The sequence below is a fragment of the Danio rerio genome, chromosome 15 (genome assembly GCF_052040795.2).
Source record: "Danio rerio strain M-AB ecotype USA chromosome 15, GRCz13ab, whole genome shotgun sequence".
NCBI lineage: Eukaryota > Metazoa > Chordata > Actinopteri > Cypriniformes > Danionidae > Danio > Danio rerio.
This window is the reverse complement of record NC_141035.1, coordinates 43,081,545-43,096,491: the sequence shown is the minus strand read 5'-3', so window position 1 is coordinate 43,096,491 and position 14,947 is coordinate 43,081,545. Positions and strand designations below refer to the sequence as shown.

The 14,947-nt window shown below is 36.6% G+C and overlaps 1 protein-coding gene across 18 annotated transcripts in view; it reads left to right on the top strand.

Annotated features, from left to right (window-relative positions):
* The window catches only part of kcnj13 (potassium inwardly rectifying channel subfamily J member 13), a 61,113-nt gene that overhangs the window by 7,911 nt on the left and 38,255 nt on the right, over positions 1-14,947 (top strand). For 3 of the 18 annotated variants that reach the window (XR_015508626.1, XR_015508630.1, NM_001442206.1), the window contains exons 3-5: positions 1,522-1,545; positions 4,514-4,668; positions 5,905-6,094. The exons of 2 other annotated variants lie outside the window; for them this stretch is intronic. The gene's annotated coding sequence lies outside the window, so the exon portion shown is untranslated. Of the gene's footprint in view, positions 1-1,521; positions 1,546-4,475; positions 4,669-5,904; positions 6,130-14,947 lie in introns of all 18 variants that reach the window. 13 more of the 18 variants (XR_015508622.1, XR_015508634.1, NM_001442204.1 and 10 more) reach the window with 7 other exon arrangements.

The following is a 14,947-nucleotide window of genomic DNA, read 5'->3' as shown; positions in this document are numbered from 1 at the left end:
AAGAAGTCTGAGAAACCAGATCTGGATTTATACAGCAGCCCTTTCTCCCTCTTCTAACACTTAAGCATGCGTGGCCACTGACAAGAGGCGAAAACAATAAGAGATGCAGTTGAATTGTGTGAATTATAGAGACTTGAGCTAGAAAATCTATAAACCTTTGATTTTCTTAGAAAATAGGGTGGATAGCAAGAATGAGGTAAAAAGAAACAACACTTGAGTTGCATAAACGATGCAATCAAGATCTAAACTCTTCTCATCAAACAGCCAATGGCATAAAAAACAACATCTGAAAACGTAGCCCTATACTGTACATAACGCACACTACGGGGCGGTATGACGCCATTCGTTTTCGCGATTACCAGCTGACTGCTTACCTCCATGTGGACAGCTTTTCCGCTGTTACCAGTTTGTCCAGTGGCTTGACATGCATGTTGAGAAATTTGTGACATGGAGCAAAGTTGATCGCAATAATGGGGTTCAAGTCCAGCAATGAATGGTTCCAGAAAGCAGGTGAGACAAAAACAAAAGCCAAAAAATAAAATCAACAAGTATATAACAGGGTGAGAATGAGGTGAAATCTGAAAATGTGGTGAAAAGCAGGCTGCTGTGAGCTTTTCTTTTCCTGGATTGCTTTTGAAAACACTGTCGGTTACGTTTAACAAAGTGGGTGGGTGGCCGTATCAATTCCTGCTCTTTAAAACACTATCAGTTGGGTTTAGGGAAGGACAGGGCTTAAATTGCACATAATTTTACCAATTCCCCTCCTCAACCGTCCTCCTCCCCGTCCGCTGTTCATTTTCAATTTCTTCCGCGACTCAATCTTCAAATGTCACGGACAAAAGTAAAGAGGATTGCTCTTTACTTTCATCCGTGACATTTGAAGATTGAAATTTGATATCTCAAAAAGTGTACACAGCTGCCACTGGTGGATCCATGAAAACAAAAACTGCAAAAAAAAAAAAAAACGTACCTCCTGGGGCGTATTTGGTGCTCTGCAGAAACTTATATAGGGGTACGTTGCCAGTATGAACTTGGGTTGCATAAAAAAGTACTGAGAAATCAAACTCAAGTAAAAGTAGCATTACTTGAAAAAATTAAATGTATAATGCGAGTAAAAGGATCTATTCTGAAAAATGCCCATAAAGTGTAAGTAAAAAGTAGCCCTTCTAAATTATGCTGTGTAATATACAACCTTATACCCTGCTAATTAAAATTGTAGCCTACATCAGTACCAATTTTTAACAGTGTTTCTAAAAGTTAATTGATTTTCCATTCATGGACTATTAATTTAAAATGTGACATTCATTTAATGTGAGAACAAATTACATTAAAATATGCACTTATAATAATACGACAGAAAGGAGGTTGATGCATTTACATACTGAGCAAAATCTGTGCAACCTAAGGGGCATAAACCAAGATCGAGTTGTGTTGCACTGATAGAATACATGCATGGTTTTTCAAACATTCTGTAGTGCATTTAGTTATTTTTACTACCATTTTGTGATTTCTATCTTACAGATGGTGTCCTTCATCTTCTTATTGGTAACATGCAGTTTTAAAAGTCTTCTTCATAAACACTTTTAATATACAAATACACTTCATTGAACATGTACATGTACACATAGACATCACCTATACTATACACCTGCAGGTATGAACCCAGTTCTGGGAAACACTCATACACTCTCGCATTCACACACACTATAATACACTACGGCCAAATTAGTTCATCCAATTCACCTCATGTCTTTGGACTGTGGGGGGAAACCCACGCCAACACGGGGAGAACATGCAAACTCCACAGAAATGCCAACTGGCTAAGCTGGGACTTGAAACAGCTACTTTCATGCCATCCTCACTTTAAACAGCTTTAGCATGATCACTAAAATGACCTCTCAAAAATTCCACAGGAATAGTTGGAATAATCATGTTTTCATGTGCATGCCCAAAATGTGCAAAGCAATTCAAACTATTAAGACTCATGATGTGGCTAAGTGTAAATAAGCCATAAAAGTTCAGAGAAGTCAGTCCTTTTCTCTTTGTTCTGCATAACAGCAATCTGATGAAAAACATTTTTCAGCCTAGCAAAAAAAAAAGAAGAGAGTTGGCACGTTAGCACCATTCCCACTTCAACCACTTTGGAAACTATTCTATCACTTCCTTTCAGAGTCTTACTCATTTTCTCTTCGCAGCCAAAAATAAAACTCAATAGTGACTACATTACCCATAAGCTGCAGTGCTGAACTACACCAGTCTGCTCTCCATCAGAACCAGATGCTCTCTGTCCCTGTTTGACAAATTGCTGCAGCTTGGGCTCAGGAATGTCTAGCTCTCAGTTTTGGGGTTTTCACATTCCTAAACAAACGTAAACTGTTGCTTTTTTCTCTCTCTTTACATCTCCCATTCTTATTTACCCAACTCTCTTATCGCTGTTTCTCTTTTACAAACATTTTCACATACTGTACATGATTAAAATTTCTCAGAAGAAATCACAAGCAGCTCGATACAACAGGCCAATCCAGAGCCTATAAAGAGGGAGACAGAACAATAAACACCTTAAAATAAATTAGGAGGGGTAAATAAATAAATGGAGAACAGCGTGAGCTAATAAAATACTAAACTGTGACTAATGAGTGGTAAAAAACTAGAAAGAGCAGCAATGCATCAAATTCGCAATAATAAACACATTGTCAAATAATAAAAACATTATTTATAGCAAATGCAATTAAGGAATGTATATTCAAATAAGTAATACAATAATAGTGAGAAAAAATGAGTGAGCCTGTAGCAAAGATAAATGACAATGTCTTAAAAATGTTTCTGTTACACTGTATAAAATGTGACCTGTTGCCTTAACATTATTGCGTTGATGAACTTTGTTAATTCAACATAAAATTTCCAAGTTATATTGGGTTTACTCACTTTTTAGGTGCAGTCAACTTGTTGCTTAGAAGACAATAGGTCTACTCACTTTTTTTTTTTAAGTAAAGTATATAATCATTTTTAGGGGCAGCATGGTGGCCTAGTGGTTAGCACTGCTGCCTCACAGCAAGAAGGTCACTGGTTCGAGTCCCGGCTGGACCAATTGGCATTTCTGTGTGAAATCTGCATGTTCTCCCCATGTTGGCATTGGTTTCCTCTAGGTGCTCTGGTTTCCCCCACAGTGCAAAGACATGCGCTATAATGATTGCTATACCAGGGGTTCCCAAACTTTTCAGCACGCGACCCCTAAAATAACAATGCCAGTGACTCGCGACCCTCAATATCCTCTGAGGTGGTTATAAATACAGAAACCTTGCATGCAATGGCACACACACACCAATAGACCCAAGTCTATTCTTTGTTTAAATTTTTTTTAATGTATGTCAGTGCTGTAAATGGGCCAGAAAATCAATCTGCTGCATCTGATGCTATTGCTGTCTTTAATATAATGTATTTACCCCAGGGGTCGCAATCCAATAGAACTAGTAAATAAGCTACTATAAAGGACTGTTTTTTTTTCTCTTCAGTTGGTTATGGATAAAATATGGTAATTCTTATGGCCTAATAATAATAAGTAGATTTTTGGAAATCACCAGGCGACCCCCCTTCATTGTTTCGCGACCCCTCCAGGGGTCCCGACCCCCACTTTGAGAACCACTGCGCTATACTGTAGGTGAATTGGATGAACTAAATTGGTTGTATTGGCTGTATTGCTGACATAGTTGGCGCTGTGTCGACTCCTAATAAATAAGGGAAGCCGAAGGAAAATAATTGAATAATTGAGTACTATATTGTAAACGTTCCTCAATTTATTAAAGTTTGGACTGAAGATTCAAAGATTTTAATACAAACTCAAAAATTTCTCATTAAAGTAATTGAGACCAAAATATTTCAGTAATGCTGCACAGTGGCGAAGTGGGTAGCACATTCACTTCACAGCAAGAAGGCCGCTGGTTCGAGCCTTGGCTGGGTCAGTTGGTGTTTCTGTGTGAATTTTGCATGTTCTCCCTGTGTTGCCGTGGGTTTTCTCCGGGTGCTTCACAGTCCAAAGACATGCGGTGTAGGTGAATTGGGTAGGCCAAATTGTCTGTAGTGTATGTGAGTGAATGGGTGTGTATGGATGTTTCCCAGTGATGGGTTGAAGCAGGAAGGGCATCGGCTGCGTAAAACATATGCTGGATAAGTTGGCGGTTCATTCTGCTGTGGCGACCCCAGAATAATAAAGGGACTAAGCCAAAAAGAAAATGAATTAATTAATGAATATTTTAGTAATAGTCGCCACTCTATAGTTTCATTTGTTTACATTATCATTTAGCCTAAAGAACAAGAACAAGAACATTATCTGAGTAAGATAAAGACAAACCCAAACCTTGATCATTTTTTCAATGAATCTTAAATGACACTTTTTAACTCAATTGCATTTGTCGATATTTATATATTCAACAACAACAACACATTTTTTTGAGTGTATTCTAACCTCAGATAATCAGCTCTGCATTACAGCTGATCCCATTCACCCAATGCACAGCTTCTTCAGTCTGCTACTGTCAGGGAGCCTCCAGGCCCGGACCAACAGACTGAAGGACAGCTTTATTCATCAGGCTGTCAGGAAGCTCAACTCTCTCCCGGCTCTCCCACCACTCCCTTCTCCCTCCCCACGCACCTTTGAACTCTGACACAGATGTAAGTACACACACTTACACATCTGCATTGATTACTTTGTGTAACATTGGACTGCCAGTTACCTCATACTAACTCCCTGTATATTATTAAGACATTGTCATTTTATCATACTTACAAGCTTTGCACTACATTCAGTTTGCATCTGCACTTGTCTGGTTTGTACTCCTTGCCCTGTGCGAGGATAAAGGATGAGCCTCCTCTATTTACTTTCTTTTTAATCGTTTGAACCTGCAAAGGCGCATAACACGCTCTGCGCTAGACTTTAGACTGCACCAACAGAGCACCTTAACACATCTGCTTTTTAGACCAGCACACCCATGAGTCCACAAAATAGCACTCATGAATTAGCCATTTAAAAAATGTGGCGCAAAATGTGAATATTAGGGTTATGCTGGTCTGAAAATAGCAACAAATCACACAAAACAGATGTATCGACTTTTGTATTAATATTATCTGTTATGTACCTAGGTTTGAGAGTAACCCAATTTTGATTTTTCTGTACGTCCTGTGCATGTGGTTAAATTGACAATAAAGCTGACTTTGACTTTAATAATGTAATGTAATGTAACTTCAGATAATGTTGATGCTGAAATAAAACCCGTTTAAAGGTACATCATGATCTAATTTTGAGTTTTCCATGTGGGGATGCAATGGTGTTATTAATTTGTGGGTTAAAAACTAAGGTAATGACGCAAGTGTTCTATCTGGTGCTAATGAAAACAGAAAGAGACAGCGTTCAGTGCTGTACTGTCTACGTGTGGTAGATGACAGAATGACTAGTCAGACGCACTCAAGCAAAACAGAGTCCTTAAAAACTCCTTCTCTTTCTCTCTCCTTTCAATGTGCATGTGAAAGGAAACGAGCATCAGACTCACATTTTAACTGCAATGAAGTCAGAGGTTTTGTGTGTATGTGTGTGTGTTTGTCTATTTTGTGGTCTGTTATGGTTTTTCTTGATGATTCACTCCTTTTATTGAAAAGCTCAAACAATGCCAGCACTGTCTGGGCTTCGACACACACACACACACACACACACTCTCTTACAAATGAATTCTGTCTTGCTTCAAGGAAAATGTGTCCTTTACCAGATCTTTTTGATTTCTGTATATTCAGAACTTTTAGTACATCTCTGAATAAGTAGGATTAGTGATTTAAACCTGCATGAACCCAATAGAGGAATAATTACCCAACCCCTTCTTTTTTATCTCACCTTCTTCATCTGTCTATTTCCATCAGGTGAGTCAATTCATCATCAGAAAAAGTGTCAGTGGTCACTAAGGAGGCGGCGTTCCCATTTCGGTCCAATTGGGAATATCCTAACGTCTGGATTCCTATTAAAAGAACCTACTTTAGAGACCAGGCTCCTGCTTTGGCGGACAAAGTCCATCCAACCCAAACGATGCCAGAGACTCTTAATCATCAACACGTGAGTCATTCTGCCCCTCAAGACCAGACCTGAAAGTAAATGTTAAATAGTTTTTAAACATTACACAAACATGTCAGGATGTTTTCTGTTCAGGAGTGAGCAGAAGCATCTGAATTTGTCTTGTGATTAGCAAACACCACAAGACGTTTGGCACAAATGATGCTCTAAAGCAAAGTCAGACATGCTGACAAACAACTGACCTTCCCAAAAGGTTGCATACAACCAGAATTGGGAAAAAAAAAATGTTGCGTAAGACTGCTGAGACGACAAGAAAATCTGTGGTTTCAATCCTCTGTGCCTTCAAAAGTAGGAAAGAAGGACAGGAAAAAAACAGCATTCAGTGAGATATCACTGGAAAGTCTTTATTTGGTGTGCATGCTAAGCAAATGGGACTTTGAAGTCGACTTATCTCTGACATTCACATAGCGTTTTTGCATTTTGCCTCCATAGTTGCAGTCTCATGGAACTAATTTGTTGTGAAGCAGCAGTTACACTTTGCTTATTAATGAATGAATAATTAATGTACAATGCTGTTCAGACATTTACAGATCCCATGCAGAATAGGCTACAGTTTCATAATTGTTACAAACTTGACAAGTGTTTTATTCACACTTTATTTTAAGGTATATTCATTAATTTTCCTTCAGCTTAGTCCCTTGTTTCCACAGCAGAATGAACCGCCAATTATTAAAGGATGTGTTTTACAAAGCAGATGCCCTTCCAACCGCAACCCAGTTCTGGGAAACACCCATAAACCCTCACACACTAATACACTATGGCTACCTTAGCTTATCCAGATCACCTTTAGCGCATGTGTTTGGACTGTGAGGGAAACTGGAGCACCTGGAGGAAACCCACACGAAAACAGGCAAACTCCACACAGAAATGTCAACTGGCCCCGGCCGGGACTTGAACCAGCCACCTTTTTCCTGTGAGTTGACAGTGCTAAACACTGAGCCACCGTGCCACCCCTATTTTAAGGTACATGTGGTTATTAACTGCCTATTTACAAACTTTAGACTTTTTAATAAACTCTTTAATAATTTTAACACATTTGGCAATTCCTTCATTTACACTTTAGTTTAAACTACTATCTGGCTATTAACAAATCTTTAATTATGACTTTAGACTTTTAAATAAACTCTTTTAGGCATTGGGTGGGATTCTGAATGTAGAATGCAGAATATGTACTTTATAAGTACTAATAAACAGCCAATATCTTAACAATAGACAGGTAATAAGCCACTAGTTAATGAGGAGAGAAAATAAAATTTACAATTCTGCTCAGACAATTGCAAATTCCATGAAGAATACGCAACATTTTCATAATTTAATGTACAATTCTGGCTATTAACAAACCATTAACTATAACTTTTGCCTCAATAAAGTATTTTATGTATTGAGTAGGATTCTGGAAGTAGAATAAAATCATGCAGAATAGATACGATTATTTCACATAACAGATATTTGCATATATTGTACATTCATTCATTTATTCATTCATTTTGTTTTTCGCCGTTGACCCTTTATTAATCAGGGGTCACCACAGCAGAATGAACCGCCAACTTATCCAGCATATGTTTTACACAGCGGATGCCCTTCCAGCCGCAACCCAACACTGGGAAACATCCATACACTCTTGCATCCACACTCATACACTACGGCCAATTTAGTTTATTCAATTCACCTATAGCGCATGTCTTTGGACTGTGGGGGAAACCGGAGCACCCGGAGAAAACCCACATAAACTATATTGTACATACATTTATATTTTTGCTCATGCTTTTATCCAAATAGAGTCAATAAAAATACTGTAGAAGCAGTCAGACCAGCAATAGAAACAGAACAGTTTGCCTGTGATAACATTTCCTTGTTAATCTAGTAGTCTGAAATAAATAAGCACACAAAAAATGATTCTGCTGAAAGTGCTTGTAAAAACAGATTGAGGATTGGTGAGAAAGTTTCTTAAAAATGGCTAAAGACTCAACTGCTCGAGCTAAGATTAAGTCATTCCTCCAGCAAGGAACAGTCAATGACAAGGTCAATGAAAGTGATTTTGGGCTGTTTTAGGGTTGCACCACAATACATTGTTTACCCGCAGGATGAAAGCATTTACACCAAAAGTAAAAAGCAATATATTAAATGAACCCTTGATTTATAATAATGTGGGTCATTATGACCTGATGATTCACATATTCAAAACTTGCATATAAATATCTGTTATGTGAATTAGCCTTTTGTTTTTTTACATTTTTTCAAAAGAGTATTGTAAAATTAAGAGCATAACTGTGTATATTGCTAACAAATTCCACATTTTATTATAGATGGCAAATTCAAATAAGAATAAGGGTGTTCAAATATTATCTACATCATTAAAATACATCATGAATCAGATCTGAAAATCCCATAAATATATAAATTATATTCCACCCTCATTTGCAAATGAATAACCTACAGGTCTGATGAAGTAAAAAGGCAGGTTAAATACTGCTCAGATTTAAGGGTTTTGCAAGCAGCTGTTAAGTGAGGTGGGCTATTACTTGTAGAGCTGAAGTCTGTTATCTTCATCAAACTGAGGCGGATAATAAAAGGAGTAAAAAGTACCATAAATTTGCATTAAAGGAGAAACTTGAGACCGATTTATCAGTGAGCTGCTTTTCACTACAAAAGCAACCTTACAGAGCACCTAGCAACCACATACAGCAGCAACACCTTGGGTAAAACATGAAAAGGAGCTTATATACCAAAAAGATCTTGTCAGAAATTGATCCTGTTAGAACAGAATCACATGATGAGATATTTAAAAGAAGATTTTTTGGTCCCAAAAATACAAATTAAATTACATTTTATTTTTACATGATTTGTCGATATTCTTCAAACAACAGCACACTTCTCAGCTAGATTTGGTTTATTTAAGATTTAGCAAAGATTTGTATGATCACTCATTGTTTTATTTAAAAATTAAAATATTAAGCGAAAATTGGGACAGTTATTTGAATTAAGTAGACATTTAGCTTTTTTAAGTTACCAGCCACTGCAAGCATTTTTGATGATTTTCACCTTTCAATTTGTTGGCTATGAATATTCTGTATATTATATATCAATATAATGAGCCAAGACTCTTAAGAACTTTTAATCTTCAAGGGTTTATTACCACCTGAATGCAGATAAAGTTTTCATTAAAAATACAAAATGTTTGACAAAAAAAAGAAAGAAATGATCTGATTGCAACGGCCATTAAGCTGCTGTCTGTGATCATGTCCAAACAATGATCAAAGACCACAGAATTTAGCTTAAAAACACAGAAACCAAATCTTGGCTGAAATTGCAAAATGTGATCGGATCTACTTTTTATTTCATATACCTTGGAGTCTCTGAAATACTCATTTAATACCTACACTAAGGCCCCGTTTACACTAGTGCGTTTTAGTTTTAAAACGACGTTTTAGAATGAAAACGATCCGCGTCCACACTCGCGTTTTACCCAGCGTTTCTGAACTGCTCTCTGTCCACACCAAAACGCTGAAAACGCACATCATGTGACCACACAGACACTCTCGGGCAAGCGCTGCAGCCCATCTACCCAGATGAGAGCTGTGCTAGTCGGACTACTCATCAAGCATCTCCTGCTGAATCTAATCTCACTATATTTATTAAACGGGATATTTCATTCATCTTGTTGTCTTTATCTAACGACATATTCCCTGACTTTGGTCATTGGAATCTATTACTTGTTCTCAGGTAGCGTGTTTTGGCTGAGCGCAAAGATAAGTTAATGATTAATGTAACCACGTAGCCTATTCTGTATATTGACTGATCGCTTGCCTTTATTTTCTATAATGTATAAACTTATTGTATGTTATACTTTTATAATGGCCATTATCGATTATTAAAACTGATATTCAGCAAAAGAGAGGATGTGTTTCGTATTTTCACTGAAATTGAAAGGAGACAGTTGTTATCGGCTCCGTTTTGTTATAAATATCCACACAGTGAAGATGACGCTCATGCAGCACGACGCCTCAACATTTCTGCTGTCAGTTGTTAATATTAAAATGAAAATAGGCAGTTCCTTAAACCATGTTTACATTTTATTGTTGAGAAAGTAAAACAACGTAGCCAGGGTGATGTGAATGAAGTTATAAAGTACACCGTTCCCTTTGAAGATTGACGCGTGTCCTCTGTATAGTCTGCTTTTCCACATCAAACTGAGAAGAATAGACTGCAGCCTTAATCAAACTTGCGAAGTCTGAACTTACACGGAGAGAATGCAGGACTGAACTGTGTGTGTTAGGCTACTTAATATTCAGGAAAAGCCCCAATCAGAGAGGCAAATGTCTGCAGCCCCGCCTCCGTTTTCAGATGTCTCTGTTTTCCATCAACCTCACTGAGACGGAGCAGCAGCGTTTCAGGATGAAAACGGCCTCTCCAGCGTTTTCGAAACGCTCCGTTTTCGATGCTCGAGAACTCCGGCGTAGTGTGGACGGTTGGCGTAACCGTAGCAAAACTTAGTGTAAACGGGGCCTAAGGCTTCCCTCACTGTAATACACCTAAAATACAGATTGCTATAAAACTTGTTAAAGGTGGGAAATCTCTCTTAATGGTCCCGTAAAGCTTTAAAATGTGAATTTTTATTTGATGTTTGACGTAATGTCAACCGAAACACGAAGAGAGAATATAAGATGACATAGCATAGCTCCTCCCCTTTTTAAAAACAGCCAATAGCGTTTTGTTTTCTCACAACTCTGCCAGTGAGAGTGGTTGAGCTCAAGTGCATCAAACGAAAAGCACATGTGAAGTGTCTTGAAGTGGGCCGGGCATGTCAGATACTAGAGAGCATTTGATTGGTCAGAAGATTTGATGACAAACTGAAGTATGATGTGATGTGAATAAAACCGTTGATCTACTGACGTGAAAGTGACCTGCTACAAGCTTTACATGTTTATATCAGTTTTATATTTTCTAAACACAAATGTTGTCACTGTTTAGGAGCATAGTAGCTTATAGATATCTTTTCAAGAGTTCACACTTAGCTGATGATCCATCAAAGCTTGTTTGGAATGCTGTCCCGGAAGAGAGCCCCAAGCTCAAGGGATCCTCGAGCCCGGGGCTTCCCCCCATTCGCAGAGCTAGAGGGGAGCCTGAGCTCGCTGGATCTCAGAACTCCCCGGCTGCGATAGCTAAGGGAACACTTGAGAAGGGGGCTAAAAGAGTGCTTGATTCTTAAGCATGATGTATATCTTTAGACGGTTGGAGGAAACCGGAGAACCCGGGGAAAACCCACGCGGACACGGGGAGAACATACAAACTCCCCACAGAAACGCCCACCGGCTAGGCGAAACTAGGCCGGTAGTGTTTTTGCTGTGGGGCTCTCAGTGCTAACCACTGGGCCGTTGTGCCGCCCGATCAATGGTAAAGGAGGAGAATTGGGAGGAAGGGGGGTTTCTTCCAAACGAAGATAAAGTGGACGGAAACCTGTGGTTCTTTATAGTAGCTTACGGCTCATATGATTGGAAGATAATGATTAGCTAATACGAGACCGGCCGTGATAAATCATAAGCACATGATCCTCTAGTAATTAGTTTAAAAACAAACTTCACAAAAACTAACAATACTGATACTAACATCTAAAAAAAAAAAAAAATATATATATATATATATATATATATATATATATATATATATATGTATGTATGTATATATATATATAATTTAATGGAACTTTAATTGACAAGATATCATCAATGGTAAGGAAGGATTTATCATCTATTTGTATATGGAAAGTGTGTATGGGAAAGTAATGCTCACATTTTGTCAAAAATCACTTATTTTGCATATTTTCTGTTGGTTTGCATTCCAGTTTTCATTTCTAATCTCGCTTTCCATCCTCTCTATGGCTCATTGACCATCTGTCGTTTTCCTCTACTTTTCCATTCCTTGATTCTCTCACATTCTCTTTTCCTTCATCTCAGTGTTTCTCGCTCTCGGTCGGACAGTGTTTCTTCTGTGTTGTGACCTGGTTTCACAGTAACAGTAGAAAGGAGCTAAAACAAAACCAGCCTCTTTATGTGTGTTTGGATAAGTCAGTGGATTACATTTTTTGTTTTCACTGCATTCAGGAATTTGTAATTGTTCTTGACAAGCATGTGCATATCTGAACCTCAGGAGGCCGGCAAATTATACTCAAATATTTTTGTGAATAACATCCTTATGCTAGTCCAAATACTGTTTTGTTGTGTTATCACTGAACAGTACAGTATTTTCAATTTCACACATAGCGCAAACAAAAACAATATTATTCCATTTTGGACACTGCATGACCACAGGAAGAAACAAACACAAATAAATATTTTAAATAAATGTGTTAAATGTTTATCAAAGACAACAACACAATTATATAAAGAGCAAATGAAGACTTTCACAAAAAAATATATCAAACTGGTTTGCTAAAATACCAAAGTCTGCAATCAAACCATACAATCCAAGAATCCAGGGATTAAAATAAAAATAGTCAAAAATTTAGCCAAGTGTTAGTATCGACATTAAAAAGACAGTTCTCCCCAAACAAGTTACTCACCTGTTATTCACTTTCAAGTTGTTAAACACCAAAAAAAGAATATTTCAAAGAATGTTGACAATCGCTAGTCAATTAGCGATTGATAGAAGTCAATGGCGACCAGTTTCTAACATTCTTCATTATATCTTTTTTGTGTTTAACAAAAGATAATCTCAACAGATTTATAACAAGTGCAGGATGAGCAAATGATGAAAGATTTCATTTTTGGCTGAATTACCGATTTATTTATTCTGGGTATAAACAGTTGTCTCAACAATAGAAAATGGTATAGTTTAAAAATAAATTCTATTATTTAAAGAATAATAATAACAATAAACAGAGTCAACACCATTATACTGATATCATTGTAATCGTATTAGGGCTACACGTTATTAGAAAAATTTAATATTGCTGCATTTTACTTTTCTGCAATAAATATTGCGATATAAATACAGTTTCACGAAATAGTTCAGATAGCTCTATTTGATTGTTTTCTGAGCAGACTAACAGCATTCAGGTATAGAAATTGAATAATCACAATGCTTTTCTTACTTTGCTTTGTCTCGTTTCCAGTCCAAATATCTACAAAAAAGTTCTTAGATCAGGAAACAATATGGTTTGTTTTAAAATTCAGATGAAATAAGGCAAAATTAAGAGTTTTTCTTTAAAACAATCAAAATTATCTGCCAGTGGGGGAAAGTAAATAATTTTGTTTTCACTTTAAAACTGTAGATATTTGAACTAGAAACAAAGACAAAAATTAAAAGTAATAAAAAAAAAATCAGGGTTCGTACGATCATGAAAAACCTGGAAAGGTAATGGAAGTTTGACATGGCATTTTTCAGATCTAGAAAATATTTGGAAAAACAGAAAAACTCACAAAGTTTTGGAAAAGTCATGGAAAACAAATATCTGTATTCTTGAATATAGGTTTAGTTGCTTGACTTCTATTCTGTCCTTGGCCAAACACATACTCACGTTAGTAGTGTGGTGTAAGCATTAGCTAAATCAATTTGACATTGATATAAATATAAATCAAAACTAAGTAGAATGTTGCGTGTTTTACGAGATGCTATAATAAATTTGAACATGCATTGTTTTTCTTTAACCTTGCATATGTATACATTGCATGAAACATTAGGCCATGAAAATTTACTTGAAAGTCTTGAAACAATCATGGTAAAGTCATGGAATTTTAGTAGTAAAGATGTGCATGAACCCTGTTTTTTGCATAGATCATATGAATTTTGAATAAATACAGTGATTAAATAAAAATCTGTAGTTCCTGATCAGCTATAATCCAGACTCAACAATGCATATATTTGCGATGTGATATTGCAGATATGCACATTGCAACATTGCGATGCTGAGACCATGTAGTGTACAGCGCTAAATCATATTCAAATTTTCAGGTTGATTAATTATAAATGGACTGACAGTCAGAATTCATTCTAATTTTCGAATTTGAGCATTTATAGAGGCAGAGGCTGAAACAGCTGAAAATGATCATTTCAGACAGCGTTGAAATGCCAAGCAGCAACAGAAAACTTTAACGTCAACATTTATGAAAAAAAATTACATGAGTTGACTAATTCAGTATATTTGCTCAGATTTGAATAATCATATTTTCTGTCAGACAGAATATTTTAGGATTTTCCTGCACAGAAATTTTGCACTAGAAATGTAAATATTTTTTTTTTGATTAATTGCATTAAATAAAATTGATAGGCATTTTAAACATATGAAAACACTGTTATAATTTGCCTACATATCAATTATGCTGCGGTCTATGTGCAATTGCAACATTACAAAATAGTGATTCAGTACACATAGTTTATTTTTTTAAAATAATTATATCAATTCTTTACATTTTAGGTGAGTCTGAATTAAATTAGTCTATTTTGCATAATTCTAGTACTCTACACGGATAAATTTCAAAAATGGCATTTAAATAGAAATAATTCCTCCATTTTGTGTCCATCCACTTCTCAAACCGTACATTCTCAAAGTTACATTCTTACTATTATCTGTTAATGTGGACACAAATATAGCTATAATATAATGTATAATTTCTCGTTTGAACAAGCCTCTTAATCCAGTGGTTCTCAAAGTGGGGGTCGGGATCCCCTGGGGGGTCACGGGACAATGAGAGGGGGTTGCTTGGTTACTTTCAAAAATCTAATAAATTTGAATAGACTTTTATGATTACCATTGTTAATCCATAACCTACAGAAGATTTTTAAAAAGTTAAATAAAAAATTTAAAATATCCAACCAAAAAAACATCAGCCTTTCATT